The 9,745-nt window shown below is 40.6% G+C and overlaps 1 non-coding gene and 1 pseudogene across 2 annotated transcripts; both read right to left on the reverse strand.

Moving 5' to 3' along the window:
* Nucleotides 1-6,228: 6,228 nt before the first annotated feature.
* LOC101014548 lies at nucleotides 6,229-7,171 on the reverse strand (annotated as a pseudogene). The gene has a single exon (XR_651732.4). The product of XR_651732.4 is annotated as a 40S ribosomal protein S2 pseudogene (transcript).
* Nucleotides 7,172-8,840: 1,669 nt separating this feature from the next.
* Nucleotides 8,841-8,947, reverse strand: LOC116269645. Its single transcript, XR_004177252.1, has one exon. It is a non-coding gene; the product is annotated as a U6 spliceosomal RNA (small nuclear RNA).
* Nucleotides 8,948-9,745: the final 798 nt, after the last annotated feature.

Here is a 9,745-nt window from a genome sequence, read left to right on the forward strand (position 1 = left end):
ATCTACAGATCCAATGCAATCCCTATCAAAATACCAATACCAATGACATTCTTCATAGAAATAGAAAACAAAAATCCTAAAACTTCTATGCAACCACAAAAGGCCCAGTATATCTACTAGATCTGCTAAGTAGATCTAGCATGTGATAGCCAAAGCCATCCTAAACAAAAAGGATAAAACTGGAGGAAGCACATTACCTGACTTTAAATTATACTGCAGAATATGGTAATCAAAACAGCATGGTTTTGGATAAAAACAGATGCATTGATCAATGGAATAGAATTGAGAACTCGGAAACAAATCCACACACAGTTCACCTACAGTGAACTCATTTTTGACAAAAGTGCCAAAAACACACTGGAGAAAAGATAGTCTTTTCAATAAATGGTGTTGGGAAAACTGGATACCCATATGCAAAATAATAAAACTTGATTCCTCTCTCTCACCATATACAAAAATGAAATAAAAATAGATTAAAGATTTAAATCTAAGACCTCAAACTATGGAACTACTACAAGACAATATTGGGGAAACTGTCCAGGACACTGGTCTGCGCAAAGATTTCTTGAGTAAAACTCTACAAGCACAGGCAACCAAAGCAAAACTGGACAAATGGGATCACATCAAGTTAAGAAGCTTCTGCACAGCAAAGGAAATAATCAGCAAAGTGAAGAGACAACCCGGAGAATGGGAGAAAATATTTGCAAACTACCCATCTGACAAGGGATTAATAACTAGAATATATAAGAAGCTTGAACAATGCTAAAGGAAAAAAATCTAATTAACTGATTTAAAAAATGGGCAAGAGATTTAAACAGACATTTCTCAAAAGAAGACATACAAAAAGTAAACAGGCATGTGAAAAGGTGGTCAGTCATTGATCATCAGAGAAATGCAAATCAAAACTGTAATGAGGTATCATTTCACCTCTGTTAAAATGACTTTTACCTAAAAGACAGTCAGTAACAAATGCTGGTGAGGATGTGGAGAAAAGGAAACGGTTGTACACTGTTACTAGGAATGTAAATTAGTACTATCACTATGGAAAACAGTTTGAATGTTCCTGAAAAAACGAAAAATAGAGCTTGACACAATCCAGCAATCCCACTGCTGGCTATATACCTATAAGAAAGGAAATCAGTATATTGAAAAGATATCTGCACTCCCATGTCCGTTGCAGTTCTGTTCACAATAGCCAAGATCCCATGTCTGTTGCAGCTCTGTTCACAATAGCCAAGATTTGGAAGCAACCTAAGTGTTCATTAACAGATGACTGGATAAAGCAAATGTGGTATTTATACATAATAGAATACTATTCAGCCATAAGAAAGAATGAGATCCTGTCATTCGCAACAACATGGATGGAACTGGAGGTCATTATGTTAAATGAAATTAGCCAGCACAGGAAGACAAATATCACATGTTCTCCTTATTTGTGGTATGTAAAATTTAAAATAATTCAACTAATGGAGCTAGTAAAAGGATGGTTACCAGAGGCTGGGAATGGTAGTTGGAGGGGTGGGTGGGAGGTGGAGATGGTTAGTGGGTACAAAAAGCATAGAAAGAATGAATGAGGTCTAGTATGTGATAGCAACAGGGTGACTATAGTCATAATATTTGTTGTACATTCTAAAATAACTAAAAGAGTATAATAACACAAAGGATAAATAATAACACAAAGGATAAATGCTTAAAGGGATTGATACCCTATTTTCTATCCCCTGTATCAAAATATCTCATGTATTCCATAAACATATACACATACTATGTACGCACAAAGTTAAAAATTAAGAATGAAAAAATACATTCATCATAATGTAATTTTGTGGCCAAAATTAATGTAGTGATTTTTACCTATTAAAAATTCTCATATTTGCACACTTAAACTTGGAAACAAAATTTTCTAACCTGTGAACTAATCTTTCAAATTAATAATTTCAGGAAGTATTTAGCCCATTTGTTAAAAATGAATATAGTGGCTTTTTCTTTTCTTTTTCTTTTTTATTATACTTTAAGTTCTAGGGTACATGTGCACAATGTGCAGGTTTGTTACATATGAATACATGTGCCATGTTGGTGTGCTGCACCCATTAACTCGTCATTTACATTAGGTATATCTCCTAATGCTATCTCTCCCCCCTACCCCCTCCCCGCAATAGGACCCGGTGTGTGATGCTCTGCTTCCTGTGTCCAAGTGTTCTCATTGTTCAGTTCCCACCTATGAGTGAGAACATGTGGTATTTGGTTTTCTGTTCTTGTGATAGTTTGCTGAGAATGATGGTTTCCAGCTGCATCCATGTCCCTACAAAGGACACGAACTCATCCTTTTTTATGACTACATAGTATTCCGTGGTGTATATGTGCCACATTTTCTTAATCCAGTCTGTCACTGATGGACATTTGGGTTGATTCCAAGTCTTTGCTATTGTGAATAGTGCTGCAATAAACATACGTGTGCATGTGTCTTTATAGCAGCATGACTTATAATCCTTTGGGTATATACCCAGTAATGAGATGGCTGGATTAAATGGTATTTCTAGTTCTAGATCCTTGAGGAATCGCCACACTGTCTTCCACAATGCGTTGAACTAGTTTACATTCCCACCAACAGTGTAAAAGTGTTCCTGTTTCTCCACATCCTCTCCAGCACCTGTTGTTTCCTGATTTTTTAATGATTGCCATTCTAACTGGTGTGAGATGGTATCTCATTGTGGTTTTGATTTGCATTTTTCTGATGGCGAGTGATGATGAGCATTTTTTCATGTGTCTGTTGGCTGTATGAATATCTTCTTTTGAGAAGTGTCTGTTCATATCCTTTGCCCACTTTTTGATGGGATTGTTTTTTTCTTGTAAATTTGATTGAGTTCTTTATAGGTTCTGGATATTAGCCCTTTGTCAGATAAGTAGATTGCAAAAATGTTCTCCCATTCTGTAGGTTGCCTGTTTACTCTGATGATAGTTTCTTTTGCTGTGCAGAAGCTCTTTAGTTTAATTAGATCCCATTTGTCAATTTTGGCTTTTGTTGCCGTTGCTTTTGGTGTTTTAGACATGAAGTTCTTGCCCATGCCTATGTCCTGAATGGTATTGCCTAGGTTTTCTTCTAGGGTTTTTATGGTTGTAGGTCTAGCATTTCAGTCTCTAATCCATCTTGAATTAATTTTCGTATAAGGAGTAAGGAAAGAATCCAGTTTCAGCTTTCTACTTATGGCTAGCCAATTTTCTCAGCACCATTTATTAAATAGGGAATCCTTTCCCCATTTCTTGTTTTCATCAGGTTTGTCAAAGATCAGATGGCTGTAGATGTGTGGTATTATTTCTGAGGGCTCTATTCTGTTCCATTGGTCTATATCTTGTGTTGGTACCAGTACCACGCTTTTTTGGTTACTGTAGCCTTGTAATGTAGTTTGAAGTCAGGTAGCGTGATGCCTCCAGCTTTGCTCTTTTGGCTTAGGATTATCTTGGCAATGCAGGGTCTTTTTTGGTTCCATATGAACTTTAAAGCAGGTTTTTCCAATTCTGTGAAGAAACTCATTGGTAGCTTAACAGGGATGGCATTGAATCTATAAATTACCTTGGGCAGTATGGCCATTTTCACAATATTGATTCTTCCTATCCATGAGCATGGTATATTCTTCCATTTGTTTGTGTTCTCTTTTATTTCACTGAGCAGTGGTTTGTAGTTCTCCTTGAAGAGGTCCTTCACATTCCTTGTAAGTTGGATTCCTAGGTATTTTATTCTCTTTGAAGCTATTGTGAATGGAGTTCATTCATGATTTGGCTCTCTGTTTGTCTGTTACTGGTGTATAAGAATGCTTGTGATTTTTGCACATTGATTTAGTATCCTGAGACTTTGCTGAAGTTGCTTATCAGCTTAAGGAGATTTTGGGCTGAGACAATGGGGTTTTCTATATATACAATCATGTCATCTGCAAACAGGGACAATTTGACTTCTTCTTTTCCTAACTGAATACACTTTATTTCTTTCTCTTGCCTGATTGCCCTAGCCAGAACTTCCAACACTATGTTGAATAGGAGTGGTGAGAGAGGGCATCCCTGTCTTGTGCCAGTTTTCAAAGGGAATGCTTCCAGTTTTTGCCCATTCAGTATGATATTGGCGGTGGGTTTGTCATAAAGAGCTCTTATTTTGAGATAGGTCCCAACAATACCTAGTTTATGGAGAGTTTTTAACATGAAGAGCTGTTGAATTTTGTCGAAGGCCTTTTCTGCATCTATTGAGATAATCATGTGGTTTTTGTCTTTGGTTCTGTTTATATGATGGATTACATTTATTGATTTGCATATGTTGAACCAGCCTTGCATCCCAGGGATGAAGCCCACTTGATCATGGTGGATAAGCTTTTTGATGTGCTGCTGGATTTGGTTTGCCAGTATTTTATTGAGGATTTTTGCATCGATGTTCATCAGGAATATTGGTCTAAAATTCTCTCTCTTTTTTTTTTTTTGTATCTCTGTCAGGCTTTGGTATCAGGTTGATGTTGGCCTCGTAAAATGAGTTAGGGAGGATTCCCTCCTCTTCTATTGATTGGAATAGTTTCAGAAGGAATGGTACCAACTCCTCCTTGTACCTCTGGTAGAATTCGACTGTGAATCCATCTGGTCCTGGACTTTTTTTGGTTGGTAGGCTATTAATTATTGCCTCAATTTCGGAGCCTACTGTTGGTCTATTCAGGGATTCAACTTCTTCTTGGTTTAGTCTTGGGAGAGTGTAAGTGTCCAAGAAATTATCCATTTCTTTTAGGCTTTCTAGTTTATTTGCATAGAGGTGTTTATAGTATTCTCTGATGGTAGTTTGTATTTCTGTGGAGTCAGTGGTGATATCCCCTTTATCATTTTTTATTGCGTCTATTTGATTCTTCTCTCTTTTCTTCTTTGTTAGTCTTGCTAGCAGTCTATCAATTTTATAGATCTTTTCAAAAAATTAGCTCCTGGATTCATTGATTTTTTGGAGGGTTTTTTTGTGTCTCTATCTCCTTCAGTTCTGCTCTGATCTTAGTTATTTCTTGGCTTCTGCTAGCTTTTGAAAGTGTTTGCTCTTACTTCTCTAGTTCTTTTAATTGTGATGTTAGGGTGTCCATTTTAGATCTTTCCAGCTTTCTCTTGTGGGCATTTAGTGCTATAAATTTCCCTCTACACACTGCTTTAAATGTGTCCCAGAGATTCTGGTGTGTTGTATCTTTGTTCTCATTCATTTCAAAGAACATCTTTATTTCTGCCTTCATTTTGTTATGTACCCAGTAGTCATTCAGGAGCAGGTTGTTCAGTTTCTATGTAGTTGAGTGGTTTTGATTGAGCTTCTTAGTCCTGAGTTCCAGTTTGATTGCACTGTGGTCTGAGAGACAGTTTGTTATAATTTCTGTTCTTTTACATTTGCTGAGGTGTGCTTTACTTCCAACTATGTGGTCAATTTTGGAATAAGTGCGATGTGGTGCTGAGAAGAATGTATATTCTGTTGATTTGGGGTGGAGAGTTCTGTACATGACGATTAGGTCCACTTGGTGCAGAGTTGAGTTCAATTACTGGATATCCTTGTTAACTTTCTGTTTCGTTGATCTGTCTAATGTTGACAGTGGGGTGTTGAAGTCTCCCATTATTATTGTATGGGAGTCTAAGTCTCTTTGTAAGTGTCTGAGAACTTGCTTTATGAATCTGAGTGCTCCTGTATTGGGTGCATATATATTCAGGATAGTTAGCTCTTCTTGCTGAATTGATCCATTTACCATTATGTAATGGCCTTCTTTGTCTCTTTTGATCTTTGTGGGTTTAAAGTCTGTTTTATCAGAGACTAGGATTGCAACCTCTGCCTTTTTTTCGTTTTCCATTTGCTTGGTAGATCTTCCTCCATCCCTTTATTTTGAGCCTATGTGTGTCTCTGCATGTGAGATGGGTCTCCTGAATACAGCAAACTGATGGGTCTTGACTCTTTATCCGGTTTGCCAGTCTGTGTCTTTTAATTGGACCATTTAGTCCATTTACATTTAAGGTTAATATTGTTATGTGTGAACTTGATCCTGTCATTATGATATTAGCTGGTTATTTTGCTCACTAATTGATGTAATTTCTTCCTAGCATCAATGAACTTTACATTTTGACATGTTTTTGCAATGGCTGGTACCTGTTATTCCTTTCCATGTTTAGTGCTTCCTTCAGGATCTCTTGTAGGGCAGGCCTGGTGGTGACAAAATCTCTAAGCATTTGCTTGTCTAGTAACAAGCTTAATTCACTTTATTTTTCTCTGTATAAAAACCCTATGTTGTAGCCACAGCTGGAGCCTGGGTCCGTTGCACAGAGACTCTGGTGTGGGTCTTGACAAGGTGGTCAGTGAATTCCTGATAGGGAGACTTGGTAAACACAGTCTCCTTCCAGAGGTCAGGGGTCAGGTAGCTGTAAGTCTTAGAGATGGCATCAAAGGTGGCCTTGGCAAAGTTGCCCAGGGTGGCAGTGCAGCCCCGGGCTGAGGTGTAGCAGTCATCAATACCAGCCATCATGAGCAGCTTCTTGGGCACAGGCGCTGAGACGATGCCAGTGCCCCTGGGTGCAGGGATGAGGCGCACCAGCACAGAGCCGCAGCTGCCTGTCACCTTGCAAGGGACGGTGTGGGGCTTGCCGATCTTGTTCCCCCAGTAGCCTCTGCGCACCGGGACAATGGAGAGTTTGGCCAGGATGATGGCCCCACGGATGGCAGTGGCCACCTCCTTGGAGCACTTAACACCCAGGCCGACGTGGCCATTGTAGTCCCCGATAGCAACAAACGCCTTGAACGTGGTGCGCTGGCCAGCACGGGTCTGCTTCTGCACCGGCATAATCTTCAAAACCTCGTCTTTGAGAGAAGCCCCCAAGAAAAAGTCAATGATCTCAGATTCCTTAATGGGCAAAAAGAAGAGGTAGATCTCCTCCAGGGACTTGATCTTCATGTCCTTGACCAAGCGGCCCAGCTTAGTGACGGGCATCCACTCCTTAGCCTTGGCCTTGCCTCCGTGAGCTCCGCGGCCTCGGCCCCGGCCCCGTCCACGGCCGCGATCCCGGCCCCGGATGCCACTGCCGAAACCTCTGCGGAAGCCACCGCGGTTCCCCATCCCAGGGCCACCAGGGCCTCCGGGCCCCCCCGCTGCACCGGCGTCATCCGCCATTTGGTGTTCTCTCGGAAAAGAAGCTCTCCTTCATTTATGAAACTTAGTTTGGCTGGATATGAAATTCTGGGTTAAAAATTCTTTTCTTTAACTATGTTGAATATTGGCCCCCACTGTCTTCTGGCTTGGAGAGTTTCTGCCGAGAGATCTGCTGTTAGTCTGATGGGCTTCCCTTTGTGTGTAACCTGACCTTTCTCTCTGGCTGCCCTTAACATTTTTTCCTTCATTTCGACTCTGGTGAATCTGACAATTATGTGTCTTGGAGTTGCTCTTCTCAAGGAGTATTTTTGTGGTGTTCTCTGTATTTCCTGAATTTGAATGTTGGCCTGCCTTACTAGGTTGGGGCAGTTCTCCTGGATGATATCCTGCAGAGTGTTTCCCAGCTTGGTTCCATTTTCCCCATCACTTTCAGGCACACCAATCAGACATAGATTTGGTCTTTTCACATAATCCCATATTTCTTGGAGCCTTTGTTAATTCCTTTTTTCTTTTTTCTCCACACTTCTCTTCTCGCTTCATTTCATTCATTTGATCTTCAATCGCTGATACTCTTTCTTCCAGTTGATCGAGTCGGTTACTGAAGCTGGTGCATTTGTCACATAGTTCTTGTGTTATGGTTTTCATCTCTATCAGTTCTTTTAAGGTCTTCTCTGCATTGATTATTCTAGTTATCCATCCATCCATTCTTTTTTCAAGGTTTTTAGTTTCTTCGCGCTGGTTACATCGTTCCTCCTTTAGTTCTGAGAAGTTTGATCGACTGAAGCCTTCTTCTCTCAACTCGTCAAAGTCATTCTCCGTCCAGCTTTGTTCTGTTGCTGGCAATGAGCTGCGTTCCTTTGGAGGGGGAGATGCGCTCTGATTTTTTGAATTTCCAGCTTTTCTGCACTGCTTTATCCCCACCTTTGTGGTTTTATCTACCTTTGGTGTTTGATGATGGTGATGTACTGATGGGGTTTTGGTGTGGGTGTCCTTTCTGTTTGTTAGTTTTCCTTCTAACAGTCAGGACCCTCAGCTGTAGGTCTGTTGGAGTTTGCTTGAGGTCCCCTCCAGACCCTATTTGCCTGGGTATCAGCAGCGGAGGCTGCAGAAGATAGAATATTGCTCAACAGCGAGTGTTGCTGTCTGATTCTTGCTCTGGAAGCTTCATCTCAGCGGTGTACCCTGCCGTGTGAGGTGTGAGGTGTCAGTCTGCACCTGGTAGGGGATGTCTCCTAGTTAGGCTACTCAGGGTTCAGGGACCCACCTGAGCAGGCAGTCTGTCTGTTCTCAGATCTCAACCTCTGTGCCGGGAGATCCACTGCTCTCTTCAAAGCTATCAGACAGGGGCATTTACCTCTGCTGAGGTTTCTGCTGCTTTTTGTTTAGCAATGCTCTGTCCCCAGAGGAGGAGTCTACAAAGGCAGGCCGGCCTCCTTGAGCTGTGGTGGGTTCCACCCAATTCGAGCTTCCGGGTGGCTTTGTTTACCCACTTCAGCCTCAGCAATGGCAGGCGCCCCTCCCCCAGCCTCACTGCCACTTTGCAGTTAGATCTCAGGCTGCTGTGCTGGCAATGAGGGAGGCTCTGTGGGCGTGGGACCCTCCGGGCCAGGCATGGGATATAATCTCCTGGTGTGCCGTTTGCTAAGACTCTTGGTAAAGTGCAGTATTAGGGTGGGGGTTACCCAATTTTCCAGGTGTTGTGTGTCTCAGTTTAAAAATATGGAAGGCTTCACGAATTTGTGTGTCATCCTTGTGCAGGGGCCATGCTAATCTTCTCTGTATCATTCCAATTTTAGTATATGTGCTGCTGAAGCGTGCACTATAGTGCCTTTTTCTAATTAGTTTGGAGATGACAGACATGAGGAAGATGAAAATTTTCTAGAAAAATTTTAAAGTACTTTTTTCATGTTTTACATGTGGAATTAAACATTCAGTATGACAATTCAGTAAGTATAGCCAATTATGCATTCCTTCCATTTGGCTTTGAGTTTTTGTGATGTATTTTTTCCAGCTATGTAAGATATTATACCAACTACTATTGAAATTAACTGTATCTGAAACCAGAGCATCCACTTGCTCCATTACTAAATATTTTGTCAAGCGTTTCAATAATGAAGCATACACAATCTCACTATTCTCATTAAATAATAAACAATATGAAACATTTTGTTGTTTGGTTTAATGATGTAATTATTAAATAAGACAAAAACACACACATTAGCCTAGGCCTAAACAGGGTCAGGATCATCAATATCACCTCCACGTCTCGTCCCACTGGAAGGTCTCCAGGGACAATAATATACATGGAGCTCTCATCTCCTATGATAACAATGTCTCCTTCTGGGGCATCTCCCTGCAAGAAGCTGCCTGCGACTGTCATGCATCACATAATGGCATTTCAGTTGATGGACCCCCATATACAATGATGGTCCTATACGATTATAATGGGGCTGAAAAATTCTTATTGCCTATGCTGTCATAGCGATCGTGACATTGAAGCATGATGCATTACTCATGTGTTTGTGATGATGCTAGTGTAAACAAACCTACTGTGCTGCCAGTTTTTATACTTTTCAAACAATTTTTATAATTTTAAATAAAGTATAGCATACACATTT

This window comes from Papio anubis, chromosome 11 (assembly GCF_008728515.1).
Source record: "Papio anubis isolate 15944 chromosome 11, Panubis1.0, whole genome shotgun sequence".
Lineage (NCBI taxonomy): Eukaryota > Metazoa > Chordata > Mammalia > Primates > Cercopithecidae > Papio > Papio anubis.